Genomic DNA, 18,071 nt, shown 5'->3' on the forward strand with positions numbered 1-18,071 from the left:
CTACTGTTATTGAAGATAATTCCTTTTTCCATTAAGCTCCCAAGGTATGTATTTAGCAATTGTGACACCAATGAAAATTTAATTAAATAATCTTAAATACATGTACGAAAGATTCAGATGAAGAAATTTAGTTACAGTTGTTCTTTGCAGCTGCTTAATTTATTCTGGATTCTATATTTTTTTTTAATTTAACTGAAAGTCAATAACCTGGAATGAAAAAAAAAAAACAAATTCACATAATATTGTATTAGAACTATACACCTTGATCAATTACATGATTAACTAGGTTTATATTTAATATTTCTCTTAGGTTCAGATATCTGATCATACATGTTAAAAATTTTTTATGAAATGTACATGTTTTCTCATACATTTTGAAAGTATACATGTGTTTTCAAAAAAAGTGAATTTTAAATTAGAATGTGAAATGCCTTATATATCCATATTAACTTTATTTGAATAAAATGTAAATTTATGCTAACAAAATCAATCCTATTAAGTCTATACATATTTCTATTTAGTTTCAGCTGTCCTTTGCTATTCCCATATGAAATATTTGAAATTACCTTCACTTTAAACTCATATTAAAAGAAATAATTAAAGTTAAAATCTAACAATGAAATCACCAACTTAGATCCATACCAGTGATTTTTATTTTAGTATCAGCCTTGTGTTTGACTTTTATATTTTGACGTTTTATGATTTTGCCCCCTCAAACATGCCCACATTTATTTTACTAAATGTATGGGCTATTACATAATAATTTAAAGATGATGATTAAAATAATTGCCTTTTATATTTTTGGTTGTGAGGCTAGCCTTTAACAGCTGAGCCATCTCTCCGCCCTCTCATGCAATGATGGAGAGATGGATAAGATCTACATGAACACTCTGGACATGAGTGGGGATAATGAAGGGCAAGGGTTGAGAGAAAGAGAGCTTGGGGGAGCGGGAGATCCCAGCTGGATCAACAACAGAGAGGGAGAACAAGGAATAGGAGACCATGGTAAATGAAGACCACATGAGAATAGGAAGAAGTAAAGTGCTAGAGAGGCCCACAGAAATCCACAAAGATACCCCCACAATAGACTGCTGGCAATGGTCGAGAGACAGCCCGAACTGACCAACTCTGGTGATGGGATGGTCAAACACCCTAATTGTCGTGCTAGAAACCCCATCAAATGACTGAGGGAACTGGATGCAGAGATTCACGGCTAGGCCCCAGGTGGAGCTCCGGGAGTCCAATTAGCGAGAAAGAGGAGGGTTTATATGAGCAAGAATTGTTGAGATCAAGGTTGGATAAAACATAGGGACAAATAGCCAAACAAATGGAAACACATGAACTATGAACCAATGACTGAGGGGCCCCCAACTGGATCAGGCCCTCTGAATGGGTGAGACAGTTGATTGGCTTGATCTGTTTGGGAGGCATCCAGGCAGTGGGACCGGGTCTTGTGCTCATTGCATGAGTTGGCTGTTTGAAACTTGGGGCCTATACAGGGTAACTTGGCTCGGCCTGGGAGGAGGGGACTGGACCTGCCTGGACTGAGTCTACCAGGTTGATCTCAGTTCTCAGGGGGAGGCTTTGCCCTGGATGAGGTGGGCATAGAGGGTAGACTGGGGGGAAGGTGAGGGGGGCGGAAGGGGAGAACAAGGGAATCCGTGGCTGATATGTAGAACTGAATTGTATTGTAAAATAAAATTAAAATAAAAATAATTGCCTTTATTTCAAGCATACAGGATCCCAAGGCTTGAGGTTCATGAGTTGAAGGCAATCTGGCATAAAAATGCAAGGTCAGATTTAAAAGAAAAAGATCAATGGGAGTCAAGAAATAGATAAATCACTATTTATATTTACTATAATTTGCAAAGACAACTGGCAAAATAATGAAAATGGCATTTTGTGGCAAGCAGATAGAAGCCTAATTGAGTGAGCTGAAATAACCTTAACGTACTATGTTATAATAAAAATGTATACAGTTTCTCTCTTTCAGTTTTCTCTTATGAAAATTGGCATGGCTGTTATGTTATATTGTTAGTATTTGGGATGGATTGGAATAGTGCCTTAGAAACATAAACAAAAACTAAGTAGTCCATCATAAATATGAAGCGGAGTAGGAGAATAAAAACCACAAGTAGCCTAGTCATGTTTCCCTTTTTTTAAGATTATTTTATTGATATAAATATTTATTTATTTATTTATCTATCTATTTATTTATTTATCTATCTATTTATTGTGTGTCTGTATCCATACAAGTATGTGTGGGTGTGCATAGCAATACACATTGAATCCAGGAAAGCATGTCTTATCTACCAGAGATGGAGCTAAAGGCATTTTTCGGATAGTTGATTCATCACTTAGGTACCGGGATCTGGACTTCAGAATTCATGATTATTTAGCAAATGCTCATAACTCCTGAGACACTTCTCTAGGCCCAGATATGTTCCACCAGTTTGTATTAACAATGATAATGAATTTTGATTTTTTTCATATTTTTTCTTTATTGAAAAGACTCGTTGCTCATATAATATATTCTGATAATCATTCCCCTTCCCTCTACCCCTCCCATTCCTCACCACTTCCCCTCCCCTTCTGATGCACTCCTTTCTGATTCTCATCAGAAAAGTACATGTTCTAAGACATAACAACCAAACATAAAAACGTAAACTTATAATAAGATGAAGCAAAACTATCAAGTCAAAATTGGACGTGGCAAAAAAACAGAGGGAAAAGAGCCACAAGAACAGGTACAAGAGTCAGAGACCCATTCATTCTCACAGTCAGGACTCTCCTAAAAATACTAAACTCACAGTTATAATATATATGCAGAGGGCCAAGATGTGCACCCCATTTTATAATTGGATTATTTTATTTTAGTTTGTTATATACTTTGGATATTTATTCCCTATTAGATGTGGAGTTGGTATAAATTTTTTCCCATTCTGTAGGGTGCTGCTTTGTCCAATTGACAGTGTCCTTTGCCTTACAGAAGCTTTTGAGTTTCATGAGGTCATGTTTATTGTTGACCTTAGAGCTTGTGCTATAGGTGCTCTGTTCAGGAAGTTGTCTTTTGTGCCAATGTGTTCAACACTGTTCCCCACTTTCTCTTCTATCAGGTACATTGTATCTAGTTTTATGTTGAGGTCTTTGATACACTTGGACTTGAGTTTCTTGCAGGGTGATAAGTATGGCTCTAAGTACATTCTTCTGTGTGCAGCTATCCAGTTTGACCAGCACCATGTGTTGAAGACGCTGTCTTTTTTTCAATGAATATTTTTGGATTCTTTAATCAAAAGCCAGGTGTCCTTAGGTGTGTCAATTTATTTAGGGTTTTCAGTTTGATTTCATAAATCAGGATGTCTGTGTGTATGCCAATACCTTGTGGTTTTATTACTATAACTCAGTAGTACAATTTGAAATCAGGAAAGGTGGGACATCCTACAGAAAATTATCTCAAGAAGATAAATGCATTGCTCCATCTACCTATGTTGACTGACACATCACATGACCTTACTTGGTAAGTCTATGATAATTATGCTCTTCTCCATGATACTTTACTCCAATCTACTTTCAATTTGTTCTTTCATAAGTGTGGCCATGTAACAAGTGTTAGGGCTACCAGTATCCAAAATTTTACCCAAATCTGATAGATATTTTAAAGTTTTAATAACCTGTGTAAGATGAGATATGTTAATGCTGCAAATAAGTGCTGTTATTGATCTTATATGTGATAAATCTGTAATAAAGGCCAGCCACTTATACTATGTGTTTTTATGGGTCATAAAGAATACCAAGTGTGATAGCCAGGTTGTAACATTTGCCTTAAATGACAGAAATAATTTTCAATAACCATTTTTTGTTCTAGATAGGCATCTGGAGCAATAAGGAATATTTTCTCAGTTTTCAAGTGGCTGAGTTTTGTAAGATTACTACTTTTCCTCTTCATTTTTTTTTAAAGTGGACTGCCATGATTGTGAGATTTTAGATGATGAGTTGAAAATGATACTTTACAAGATTACAGAGAAGAGGAGACATAATACTGGCTTTGAATTCTCAACAGCTCATAGAAAACTAAGAGATGGAAGGGAAATAGCTCCTAAAATAATAAGAAAAGTCATTTTCAATTTAGAGGTATGAAAGAGAAAATTATGAAGACAATGTAGTATAATAACACTTTAAAGTAGCTTAATATTCACTATTCACTGATAGTCATATTATTTCACCTTGGGAATGTAATTGGATGACAGACACTGTTAAAGCAATGCAAGTCAAGGAAGATGGAGAAGGGAAATGGCAGTGTGGCCTACTTCTCATAAGTGTGGTCCCAATACAGTTATGAACTGTAGCAATTTCTATTTTTTCAAAAACATTTATTTGTTGCTTATTTAGTTGTGTATGTATGTGTTCCTGTGTTTACAGGAAGCATGAACATGCAGGTGCTCCTGGGGACTGAGAGACAGGGGCAGGGTCCCTGGAAATGGAGTTCAAGACAGTTGTGAGTCCCACTATTTGGCTACTAGGAAATGAGCCTACCTCCTCTGCTAGAGCAACAAGTGTTATTACCCACTCAACTGTCTCTAGCCATAATTTCACTATTTTATGGCTAAAATCTGTTCTCATTGTGCAATGCCTTACTCTAGCTCTGTTGGTACATGGATAATTTGTCATCTTTTTGATTTTTGGAATCAGTAATTTAGAAAATAGGGGAAATCAAATTAAGTGTAGAGATAATATGTATACATACTGCTATCAGTGAAATAAAATATTTGAAGTTTTGTTTAAAAGCTATGCTAAATTTCTAATAGATCTAATATTTTAGAAATGGATTTTAGAAAGTAGACAGGATAATTGAATTAATAATAAACAGAAAGATAAGATATGGAAAGAAGATATTTACTGGTTAGATGAAAAAATAAAAGTTGGAGAAAAAAGATGCTGCTAAAACTTTACTAACTAGTACACAGATCAGTAAGATGTTCAGTGACTAAGAAGTATATTGTAGCCAGGCGGTGGTGGCGCACGCCTTTAATCCCAGCACTCGGGAGGCAGAGCCAGGCGGATCTCTGTGAGTTCGAGGCCAGCCTGGGCTACCAAGTGAGTTCCAGGTGAGGCGCAAAGCTACACAGAGAAACCCTGTCTCGAAAACCAAAAAAAAAAAAAAAAAAAAAAAAAAAAGAAGTATATTGTAGAATATAGGATGGGGGAGCAGTAAGATATGCATCCTCTTCTCCACAATAACACTGAAGTTCAACAGTAAGTAAACTAACTCAGGAAACCCTTTTTATTGAATATGTGATTTATCAGATTGGCTTATGGAATGTAGCCCTTCACATTGGAGAAATCAAGGAAATTTAGTTGTTCAATACACAAGGCTGTATGCCACAAAAGTCCCAATCTGGCACTACAGGGCTGGAGGATTCCTGGAGAGCCACTGAAGAGTCTACATTGGAATCCTGTAGAAATTGCTTCTGATGCCACCACAACCACAACAGAATAGATGAATTGATCAGCAAGAGTAGGGGTCAGAAGGAAGAGAGTATATGTTATTTCTTCCATATCCTTTCATCTGTGCTGTCCCCAAATGATATCACTTAACTATATAGTGGGACTTCATGTTTCAAATAATCTGATGCTAGAAATCTCTTACAGAGGTGCCTAATAACTTGTGGTTTTATTTGATTACAGATGCGTTCAATTTGACAACCATGATTAGGCATCACAGTAACCATATAAAGTAAACATCAGTGTAAAAGGAATGACCTATAAATGGAAAATGATTCTCCAGGTATTATGAGTATAAAAGAATAGTGGAAAAAAAAGGAATATGGATCAGACACAACAAAGTTTGTGTAAACATATAAATATTCACAGCAATAGTTAAATTAATAGATATTTTATCACTTAAAGTCATGAAAGTTGTTATCTGGCTGACCAGAAAATACTCTGTTCTCTACCTTTTCTCTCACTCAGAAAAAGATGTCTGTCAAAATATATATACACTATAACATTAAAGAGTAGATGTCTTTGAAGCAAGTAAAGTCAACTGGCATATTTATTCTGATAACTTTAAATTAGAATTCAAACCAAAATTAAGGAGACATAATGATATATAATCTCCTTAATACACAACACAACACAACACACACACACACACACACACACACACACACACACACACACACATACAATGGTTGTCTTGCAATTTTAGATAACAAATACAATTTTAGAAAACAATGGGCATAAGTTCTTACTAGTGGGTGATTTCAATACTGAAATCAAGTCTTTACATTGTCATTCAAACTATAAAAATGAACAAAGTTCAGCATAAACTATATAATAGATAGCTTGAATTGACCGCTATCTACAATTCTGTATGACAAATGTAAGATATATATTGTTCTCAAAAGCCCAAGGTACATTATGTAAAATACAGTTTCTTACCATGTTCATAGCATTGGTCCCCAGCATGATTTGGAGACCAGTATAGATTTCCACCTTGTTTTATATTTTTTATGGCACTTTCTTGTGAAAATATTTTTAGATATCTTTTTTGTTCTTTAAAATGAGAGTTCCTTTAATCCAATTGACATATGAAATTCACCCCCAGAATAAAGAAATTCAGCAAATGTGGAACCTAGTATGTACCTTGATTTAGCATGTTACTTCATATTGGCAAGGCCGAGAGATGTAATATATCTGAAGTCATAACATCAATTATTTCTCTAAAGACATGGATAGTTTTATGTTTAGATAATATTAAGACACTGAAATTGAAATCTTTCTACTTCAAATATTTTCACTCTCACCATTTATACTTTTGTTTTGCTATGGTTAACATTGTTGGTAACACTTGCCAGCTGATAATGTATTAATATGCATTTTTGTGCCAAAGGACAGAAAGAAGATAACTATATTATTCACATAATGGATGGTTTATCTGTTGTGTGACAAACATTCATTTGACCTATACTGTGATGATGTTTTTGTGTGATTCATTCACATCTTTCATTGTTAGAGACAATATTTTTCATTAAGTGGAAAGCTATAATATGGTTTAGTATATTATACAGCATTTTTGTAGGAGCCATGGAGTAGTCTTTTTAGTAGCATAAAGATCAAGTTTCACAATGTTGTAATAACAGTTACAATGTTTTATTTCTTTTGAGACTAAAGAAGTCAATGGAAATTTAAGGATTTTATTAACTCTATGAAGAGAGGCAAAAGCAAATTTAATTGGAGCATAATATTAAAATATGCTGGGACAATGAAGTATTGCCATCAATTGAAATCATATTTTGCCTAAATGTTGAGTGCTGTGGCTTATATTCTAGACATTCACAGTTCTCACATCTTATTCATTGCATTTATTTCTTCCTCTTTCCCAAAGAAATGTTTTGAATACTCTTTAGTTTTCTGAAATCCCCCTTGTTCTGGTAGTTTTCTTACAGTGTAAACCAAAGATTCTTGTTTTACCTTTCTGCATTGTAAATCTTCTACTTAGCATTGGTTTTCACTTACTGATATCTGTAGTATAATTATTAAGGTTGCCCAAATGGGAAATAAATCCAACCCAAATTATAGAATATTTGAGAAAGATTGCTTTGCATACAAATACAAATACATATGGTAATCCACTGATAGTCATGGCACAATTTGAGGAATGATCACAGACTAGACAGTGAAAAATAAAAGCTATATTCATTTGTGTATTTATGTTATTGTTTGTTTTGACAGAATTTTGTATAGTTCAAGATGACCTCAAAATTGCTAGTAGTTAAGAATAACGTAGAATTCTTGGTTCCCCTGCCTCTATATTCTAAGTACCTCCATTCACATCAGAAAATATTTAAACTAAAAACAATCATAAACAAATATATGTCTTTCAAGTCCTTTCCTTAATAATGACAATTTCTAATCCTTAAACAAGTAGTTTTTGTTGCTATTGAAGCAAGTTTATTTAATAATTTAAAGATTATCACATAATATTCTTGTTCAAAATAGTGAATATTTTTTAATTTTAAGGATACTTGAACTTAGAAGAGGGTATGGTTTAGAATATGATGTCCAATATTTTTGTTTTCTGTGAAATGTCTGTTAGGCTTCAAATTATTTTTTCTATATACATTAAAGTAGATAAGTATATATAACAATATTTAGTTACTTATTTATTATATTATATTACTTTCTTTGGCTGCCTTTCAAATATCTGTTTAAATTGTTCACTTCCTGATGATACTCTAAATATGAACAATGAATGATATTTTCATGTACATAATCATTTATTCCACAGAAATGACCACATTTTCTGAAATTATAACTAAGTAACCTTTTATTCAAATAGGAATTAGAGTTGAAGGTTAAGGAAGGGTTGAGTTTATGCACAACTCTGTCATATTTGGGAAAATAGGAGGAAGCTAGAAGAATAATATACAAGTGACTGAGAGCAGACACTTAAAAAAACTTGAACTGCAACAGTTATTGAGGTAGAAAAACATCCTTAAGGGATAAATGATCCTTGATCCATGTTGAAAGGGGTGTCAGGAAAGAACTGATAGGTAAACTTTCAAACTAAAAAAGTCATTATTTTCTGGCAATTTAATTGGTGAAAGAAGCATTGACAGTCCATGAAGTCTTGGAAAAATCATCATTTTTTTCTCCTTTCATCAACTTTGGTGCTTACTTTATAGAAATGAATCATGTTGGAACAGAGGAAACTAGATAACCAAGAATAAAACAACCAAACAACCAAACCAAAGATTTCTGTCCTGAAGACAAGAATGGAGTCTTTACATGTAAGGAGTGTAAAGGAAATCTTGAAAGAAGAGTGCATTCTTCTTCTTCTTCTTCTTCTTCTTCTTCTTCTTCTTCTTCTTCTTCTTCTTCTTCTTCTTCTTCTTCTTCCTCTTCCTCCTCCTCCTCCTCCTCCTCCTCCTCCTCCTCCTTCTCCCCCTTATTCTTTCTTTTTTTTGAATGATGCAAGTCCTCAATAGTCTCAGTTATTTGAAAAGTTTTTCCAAGTTGGTTGTGATGTTTAGAGAGGTTATGGAACCTTTAGGAGCTGGTAGCTTGGAGAAGGAAGTACATCATAAGGGGCACATTTTGAGAGATTGTAGTCTCGTGAAACTTTCAGTTTATACTCCACTTCTGTTTGTGTTTGAAAACAGCATTTCTCAGATTCCTGCTCAAACTGTCCGCTGCCATGCCTCCTTCATCCTTATGAACTTCTTCCCTGGAACCATATGCCTAAATAAAAGCTTCCATAATTTTCATTTCATCGTGGTATTTATCAGAGCAACACAAAGCCAACTAGAACAAAGACCTGAAGAAATTAATATTCTAATTAGTTGGACAGACTTATCTAAGTATGGAATTACAGAGTTTTACTAGGACAGCCACAGGAGTATAATGCATTAATTTTATTTTTCTAGAGCTAAGACAAGAAGGCAAAGCCAAGGAACTTTATAGAAGGAAGGGTTTATTGGCTGACAGTTCCAAAGTGATTAAGTTTATCGTAGCAGAGAAGCACGGCAGCAAGTAGCAGGACTACTGGAGCAGGCTGAATGCTAACATCAGGAAACGCAAGTGTGAAGCAGACAGAGCGCTAACTAGAAATGGAATAAGTATTTAAAATCTCAAAAGCCACCCACAGTGACATATTTCCTTCAGCAGGGCCGCACCTCCTAAACCTACTCAAGCAGTGTCATCAACTGGGTATCATCTCTTTAAATATCCAACAGTTTGAGGGAAATTTGTCACACAAAGAATTTTGGAAACTAAATTAACATTTCGACCTACCTATTGAAGATCCTATATTAATTTCATGTAATAAGCATCTAACCAGACTAGAACAACTTTTCAACAAACTCTCTGAGAAGATAGAAATCAGAAGAGATGGAGAAATTTTTTTTAATTTATTTTAATTTATTTTGCAATATAATTCAGTTCTACATATCAGCCACGGATTCCCTTGTTCTCCCCCCCTCCCGTCCCCCTCACCTTCCCCCCCAACGCCCCCCCCCCCCATTCCCATCTCCTCCAGGGCAAAGCCTTCCCCACAGACTGAGGTCAACCTGGTAGACTCAGTCCAGGTAGGTCTAGTCCCCTCCTCCCAGGCCAAGCCAAACAATCCTGCATAGGCCCCAGGTTTCAAACAGCCAACTCATGCAATGAGCACAAGATCTGGTCCCACTGCCTGGATGCCTCCCAAACAGATCAAGCCAATCAACTGTCTCACCCATTCGGAGGGCCTGATCCAGTGTGGACCCCTCAGCCATTGGTTCATAGTTCATGTGTTTCCATTCATTTGGCTATTTGTCCCTGTGTTTTATCCAACCTTGGTCTCAACAATTCTCGCTCATATAAACCCTCCTCATTCTCGTTGATTGGACTCCCAGAGATCCACCCAGGGCCTAGTCATGGATCTCTGCATCCAGATCCCTCAGTAGTTGGATGAGGTTTCTAGCACAACAATTAGGGTGTTTGGCCATCCCATCACCAGAGTAGGTCAGTTCGGGCTGTCTCTCGACCATTGCCGGCAGTCTGTTGTGTGGGTATCTTTGTGGATTTCTGTGGGCCTCTCTAGCACTTTGCTTCTTCCTGTTCTCATGTGGTCTTCATTTACCATGGTCTCCTATTCCTTGTTCTCCCTCTCTGTTGTTGATCCAGCTGGGATCTCCCGCTCCCCCAAGCTCTCTTTCCCTCGACCCTCGCCTTTCATTACCCCCACTCATGTCCAGGCTGTTCATGCAAGCTTGTACAACCACTTTGGAAATCAATATGGCGCTTTCTTAGAAAATTGGGAATCAATCTCCCCCAAGATCCAGCTATACCACTCTTGGGCATATACCCAAGAAATGCTCAACCACACCATAAGAGCACTTGTTCAGCTATGTTCATATCAGCATTGTTTGTAATAGCCAGAACATGGAAACAACCCAGATGCCCTTCAACTGAAGAATGGATAAACAAAATGTGGTACATATACACAATGGAATACTACTCAGCAGAAAAAAACAATGGCATCATGAGGTTTGCAGACAAATGGATGGATCTAGAAAAAATCATCCTGAGTGAGGTAACCCAGACTCAGAAAGACAAACATGGTATGTACTCACTCATAGCAGGATACTAGACATGAAACAAGGATGACTTGTCTGCCTCTCACATCACCAGGGAGGCTACCTGGAAAACAGGACCCCAAGAAAGACACAGGGATCGCCCAATGACAGAGAAATGGAATGAGATCTACATGAACAGCCTGGAGATGGAGAAATTTTATCCCAAAATTCTCAATAGCTTAGAATTAAGTCATATATTGACTTATATGAGCCGAAGAAGTAAACTATTTTAAAATAAATGAAAATGAAAAATGCATCAGCATTTTTGGTAATATTTGAAAAATACTTTGAAGGAAATCAATAGCAATATACCTAAGAAAGTTGAAAGACAATAGTACTAATCAGAACAGAGACTGGGATCATAGAATATACCAACCACATGTGAGAAAGACAAGTCAACAAAATAAACAGTGTTCTATGTATCAAGAAAACAAAAATCCCTAGAAATATTAAAGATGAAAATAAACAGATTATCAACAATTCAAATGAAAAAAAGGTCAACACTACCTACTCCTCTGATTGGTATTACAAATTATATATAGAGATATTACAAAAATACTTCGCACATCTTTAAAAGCTTAAGTAGGGTGAACAGATGTCTAAAACACTCAAAAGCTGTGAAGATTAAAACAAAATTTTTAGAAATTAAATTTCTGAACTATTCAAGACCATTGATGCTTTTGGCAGTGATCCCTATAAAAAGATTACACAGATACAGTACTGATTCCACATAATCCCTTCCAGAAGAGGTAATAGAAAGGTGTATATCTAAATATATTTAATTAAATCAGTATTACCTTCACATAATAAGCAAATAGGTTACTAATATAATGGAAACTAAAAATACTCAACAGTACTCTAGATCCATAATCTTGACCATACCATTAAAAAAAATCAGCAAAAGAGGAATGTGGGACAGGAGAAGTGTCTTACTCCACAGGAATGCTATCTACTATAAACCTGATGCTAAAAGTTGTTAGTTGCTAGGGTCATGGATATTTAGTAGAATATCTCTTAAATGATGAAACAGAAATGTTTGTGATACAAATTTTTCCATATGTATATATAAATCAACAGTATCTAATTTAAGCTATGGACTCCCAGACATGAGCATGTACATGAATGTCAGCATACATGCAGGCTTGCACACATACATACCCATACAAACACACACAATAGAGAGACAGGGAGAGAGAAAAAAGAGAAAGGGGTTTATATAGATGAAGTCCTTATGCAACCAATATTAATGAATATCAGCTATCAGTGAAGACTTAAAGCCAGGTGGTCATGATGGGTGTTTGTATATGAGAAAGTTTATTTTATTTTATTTATTTGTTTGTTTGTTTAATGAGAATGTGAGTGTGAGCACACATCTGGGACAGAATATTTACTGAGCTCAGTGAACAACTTTTTGAGTCATTTCTTTCTTTTTAGAGTTTAAGGTCTAGTTCTTATTTCTGCCTCTTTATAACTTATTGCAGAGGAGCTAATTACTGAATTTCTGGTCATTTCACCTGTCTCTGCCTCCCAACTCACTTTAGGAGTGCTAGAATTGCAGATGTGCATCATCAGATCAGGCTTCTGCCTGGATTCTTAGGTTGAAACAGATGTTCAGACTTACACAGCTGGCACTTTCACCCACCTGGGCCAGCCACTGAGACACTTTTTAGCATAGCAGATTATTTTTTGGATGTGATTTAATGCTGTGAACATTATCTTGAAAACTATTTTGATGTTTCTAAGAAAAATAAATTTCCCTAAGTTTTGCAGCTATGCTGCAGTATAAAAACTATGTTTTTAGAAAAAAAAACCCTATCATTGGTTAACTTGATAGAGTTTTGTAAATGAGCAAGAATCATAAGTGTTTATTTCAAGGGTGTACTATGAGTCTTGATGGCAAGAGAGCAAAATCAGGAAAACTTACTGAAAATTTGATCATCTAAGTTTATAAAGTAAATGAATAAAGCTATAAGAAAATTTTTGCTTTCAAAGTATGGAGAAAATTTAAAAATATTTATGGTAGGACTTGTCTCTGTAGGAAGAGACATTTTACCTGTAGTAACTGTAGTAATTGAAATACATACATAAATGTGTGTGTGTGTGTGTGTGTGTGTGTGTGTGTGTGTGTGTGTGTGTGTGTCTTAGGGCATCCATCTTCAGATTATAGGTCTAGTCTCTCAGTCACTTTTCTCTGTGTCCTGTAGAATGTCTGGCAGTTTCTTATGTGAAGCAGGAACCTGAAGTACCATCTCATCTTGCAAAGTTCAGTGGTCACCTTCCTATGGATCCTGCATGTCCAGTTTATACAGCATATTATGAAGCAGTCGACACAAGGGCACTTTTTTCCCCAGTGGCTAACTTTTGCCACAAAGAAAAAACTCTATGAGTTTTTTCAATTCCCATTATCTTCTCTGAAGTAGATTGGTGTTGCCAGGAGCAGACATGTCTCAATGTCCAGAAAGTTTTTAAAACATTTTACATGCCATATTCTGTAGGTCTTTAAAGTGTTTGAAGATTTCCTATCTATCTGAAATATATCTATCTATACCTAGAAAACTAAACTAACATGATTATAAATTTGACTGTCATAGATAATTCACTATTAATCTGTATTTATTAATGATACATTACAATTTTAAATGAGTTACATGCACATACTTTAAACAAGAGTAGAAATATACATACAGTATAACAAAATTGACTTGAAATTTGTATCAATACACTGGCAATCCAATGGGGATCCTGAGAAAATTAAAAATTATGGTCAAGTCATAACTAGAGTAGTCTATGATGCTGTATTCTCTGAGCCAGTTGCCTTGAAGCTGATTTTGGATGTTGGATCATCTGGAGGCTTCTCAGGGGATCTTCCTTGATCAAACCATATTAGCCTGGAAGCAATCCATAGGTTCTCATCTTCTGTGGAAATAAAAGCAGAACCTCCTTTCCAAAACAACATAACCTTAGGTCCAAGTTTTCAAGTCAAGATACATTTAAAATATACACATGGATGGCCCATCGAAGGAGAAGTGGATGAGATCTACATAAGTGAACTGGGATTTGGGGGTGGCAGAGGGCAAGGAGTTGGGCATTAGAACATAGGGAAATGGGAGGGTTGAGATGGAACAGGGACAGAGTGGGATGGCAGGGAGGGAGATACCATGATAGATGAGGATACCATGGGAATAGAAAGAGGCAGGGTGCTTGGGGAGGCTCTCAGGATTCCACAAGGATGACCCCATCTTGGAGTGCTGGCAGTGGTCTAGACGGTGCCTGGACTCGTCTACTCTGGTGACCAGTCTACTGAATACCCCAACCATCATCACAGAGCCTTTGTCCAGTGACTGATGGAGGCAGATGCAGAGATCCATGGCCAGACACCAGGCTGAGCTACAGGAATCTAATCAATGAGAGAGAGGAGGGATTCTGCAGGCAGGGAATGTTGAGATCATGATGGGAAGATGACCAGCTGCACTAGTGGAAGTCCAGGAACTGTAGACTCGTGGTTGTGTAGCCCCCATGGTACTGGACTAGGCCCTCTGGATTGGAAGACGGTTGTTTGGCTTGAACTGTTTAGGGGCACCCAGGCAGGGTGATTGGGAACTGTCCTTGATGCAGTGGCAGGTTTTTGGGAGCCTGGTGCCTGTGGTGTGTTGCCTTGCACAGCCTTGGTGCAGTGGGAAGTGGCTTGGACCTGCTTAGGCTCAGTGTGCCTGACTCTGCTGACTCCCCATGGGAGACCTTGATTTGGGGGATGTGGGAATGTAGGATGACTTGGAAAGGAGAGCTGGAGGATGGGAGGAGAAAAGAGGGGGGATCTGTGGGTGGTATGTAGAGTGAGTAGAAAATTTCTTAATAAAGAATAAAAAGAAAATAGATAAAATAGATATATTGGTTAAACTGAGTAGCCATTTCAATCAAATGTCTTTCTGCAGTTAAAAATCCCAAAGATGCCAGGCATGGTGGTGCACTCAGGAAGTAGAGCCAGGTGGATCTCTGTGAGTTTGAGGCCAACCTGGTCTACAGAGTAAGTTCTAGGTTAGGCTCCAAAGCTACACAAAGAGACCCTGTCTCGAGAAACCATTAAAAAAAATTTCAGCCGGGCGGTAGTGGCGCACGCCTTTAATCCCAGCACTCGGGAGGCAGAGCCAGGCGGATCTCTGTGAGTTCGAGGCCAGCCTGGTCTCCAAAGCGAGTTCCAGGAAAGGCGCAAAGCTACACAGAGAAACCCTGTCTCGAAAAAAACCAAAAAAAAAAAAAAATTTCAAAGACAACACAATACAGATTCTCTGTGTAATATCCATCTTATTTTTATACTACCTTTACTGTCTCTTTAAAGACTTTATTTTTTAAAACTATTTCTTTATATAATTGTCTACATTCATTTTCTTCTCTCTTCCAAGCCTACATACATTTTTACACACATTCTAAACCATTTAAAGTCTTATTCCATTTGAATCTGCCTTTTTATGAATGTATTGCTTTAAACTACAGCATTACTAGAACTGAAATGGCAGCTTTGGCTGCTGGCTCCACCCACTTCAGCTTTCCATCATGGCGGTGGTACATTTACCACCAGCTCTGACTCTGAGAGCCATGTATACCACCAACTCTTGGAAGCAGTGGATCTATACCTCCATTAAAGCAGTGTGTAGCCCAGAAACCTTTTGTTTTGTTTTGTTTTTATATTAGCAAAAGGTAAATCTACTACTCAGTGCTCTGTTTGGCTTTGAGATGCCACTGTGGACTGTGTGGAAATCTGCCATGCTGCACTCAAGCCCACATGCCACTGTGAACTAGCCATATTGTAGCTCAGGGCTTGCCCGAGAGACACAACTAGGTAGCTGTTTTTAGCTCCATTTTAGAATATATATATATATATATATATATATATATATATATATATATATATATATATATATATATATTTTTAAGCTTTCTCAGGTTTTAGGTGGAAAACTGTTGCCACCATAACTGGGTGCCATTTGTAGCTAAAAAATATTTCCTGGGCTCACCTGGCTTCTGTAGCCTCATGGTCCTGCAGCCTCTCAGACCCAAATGAACATACAGGGGTTTATATTAATTAAAACTGCTTGGCCATTAGCTCAGGCCTACCACTGACTAGCTCTTACATTTAAACTCAGCCCATTTCTGTTAATCTATATGTTGCCCCATTTTCTGTGGCTTTACCTGTGTGCCATTACATGCTGCTCCCTGGATGGTGGGCTGGCATCTCCTCACTCAGTCTTCTACTTCCCAGAATTCTCCTTATCTGTTTATCCCACCTATACATCTGGCCCTGGCTACTGACCAATCAGTGTTTTATTTATCAACCAATCAGAGCAACACATTCACAGCATACAGAACATCCCATAGCAATTCATCTTTTAATTTGATATTTTAGAGTGTGTGTGTATTTCTACCAGTTTTTAGAGACACTCATATTTTTATTTCTCTAATGTCACATATTGGCCTTAAATATGTTCTGTAGAGTAAATAAATAAATGAATTAATGACAAACATAGTTTACTTGCTGCAAAGAGCTAAAGAGTCATGTTTATGGGAGCTGAGATATATTTCTAAAGCTTATCACACATTTATTGTACTGTGATTAGTAAGAACATCTGTTTTTGTTTTGTTCTTGATTTTTTTTTAAAGTGAACATCCTTAAGGTGAATTTTATTATGGGCCAAAGGTGATATCCCACTGAGAGGACATACGGATAAATGTTTGGTTTATAGTACCAGAAGAAGAAACACATCTTGAAATAGAGATTTCAGTTCATCTTATCATTATCTGGGTAAAGCTCCAAGTGTCCAAAACACTACCTAGATGAAACTCTACTTAACCTTATCTCTTTCCTCTTGATTATTTCAAATTGTGTTTACAAGGTCAAGATAAATTTGTAATTTTACTTTATATGTTAAATGCACAAAATATATCCTTTAAAATTACATAGTTTTAACTATTCTTGAAGTTTATTTTTTCTTTTTATTTCTAAGCCAGCCATGGCATAGTAGTAAAAGTTTATATGTAAATAACTTTAAGGAAAGTAGACTATTGTACAGGCATCAGATACCAAAAGAAATATTATTGTGACTCTTTTCTGATTCTGATTATAAGATTGTCTAAACCTTCTTTGGTGTGTTTATTGTGCCTATACACCTCTTTGCACAAAACATGAGCTAATACTGAATGAGATGGTAAGATGTTCGGTTGTGTGATGTCATATGGTTTGCACAGCAGAGGCAGCTGTTGGTGCCAATTATACAGTAATAAGCTTGAGCAGATGCCAAAAACGAAAGCCAAGTTTGACTTAAAAGCAAAAGGGACATGAGGCTTCTGAGCTTCTGCCTCCTAGGACAAGTAGGTGCCTGTTTACACTCTGTATATCATAACTGAAGCCATTAAGTTAAACAAAATAATGTCTTCATAGGTCATTATTTTAGACATAATAAAATCACGATCTTAAATTCTTTTGGGAAAGTTCTGTTGACTTTATTAACGATTCAAGAGTATATGATTCAAATGTATAACACTACTTATATGAATCACCATGCTGAAAATACATGTAAGCAATAGGCTAAACATAGAATATCTCAAATGACATAGATAACACTTTGCTGGAAAGTGTTAAACAGATGTTTACAATTTTTCAACACATTTTTAAAATTACTTGAGACAGGAAATGAAGAAGATTATGTCCAATTTCAGCTCAGGGAAATATACAGACAAGGTATAATTATCTATTATTAAAGTAGATAGTATAAACGACAGCAAACTTCTAGACAGGAATGTTTCTTCCAGTTGTTAGAACTGAGGAACCTGCAGTGAGTTGACAGATGAGGATGGATTTACAGTTTGTGCTTGTCTATGCCTTTTAAGGTATGTCCTTTTTTATTCACTCAATGCTCAGATGAATTTAAAGTGATACATACTGAGAAATAATATTCATGT

The sequence above is a fragment of the Peromyscus californicus genome, unplaced genomic scaffold (assembly GCF_007827085.1).
Source record: "Peromyscus californicus insignis strain IS unplaced genomic scaffold, ASM782708v3 Scaffold_21__1_contigs__length_65335640, whole genome shotgun sequence".
NCBI classification, from domain to species: Eukaryota; Metazoa; Chordata; class Mammalia; order Rodentia; family Cricetidae; genus Peromyscus; species Peromyscus californicus.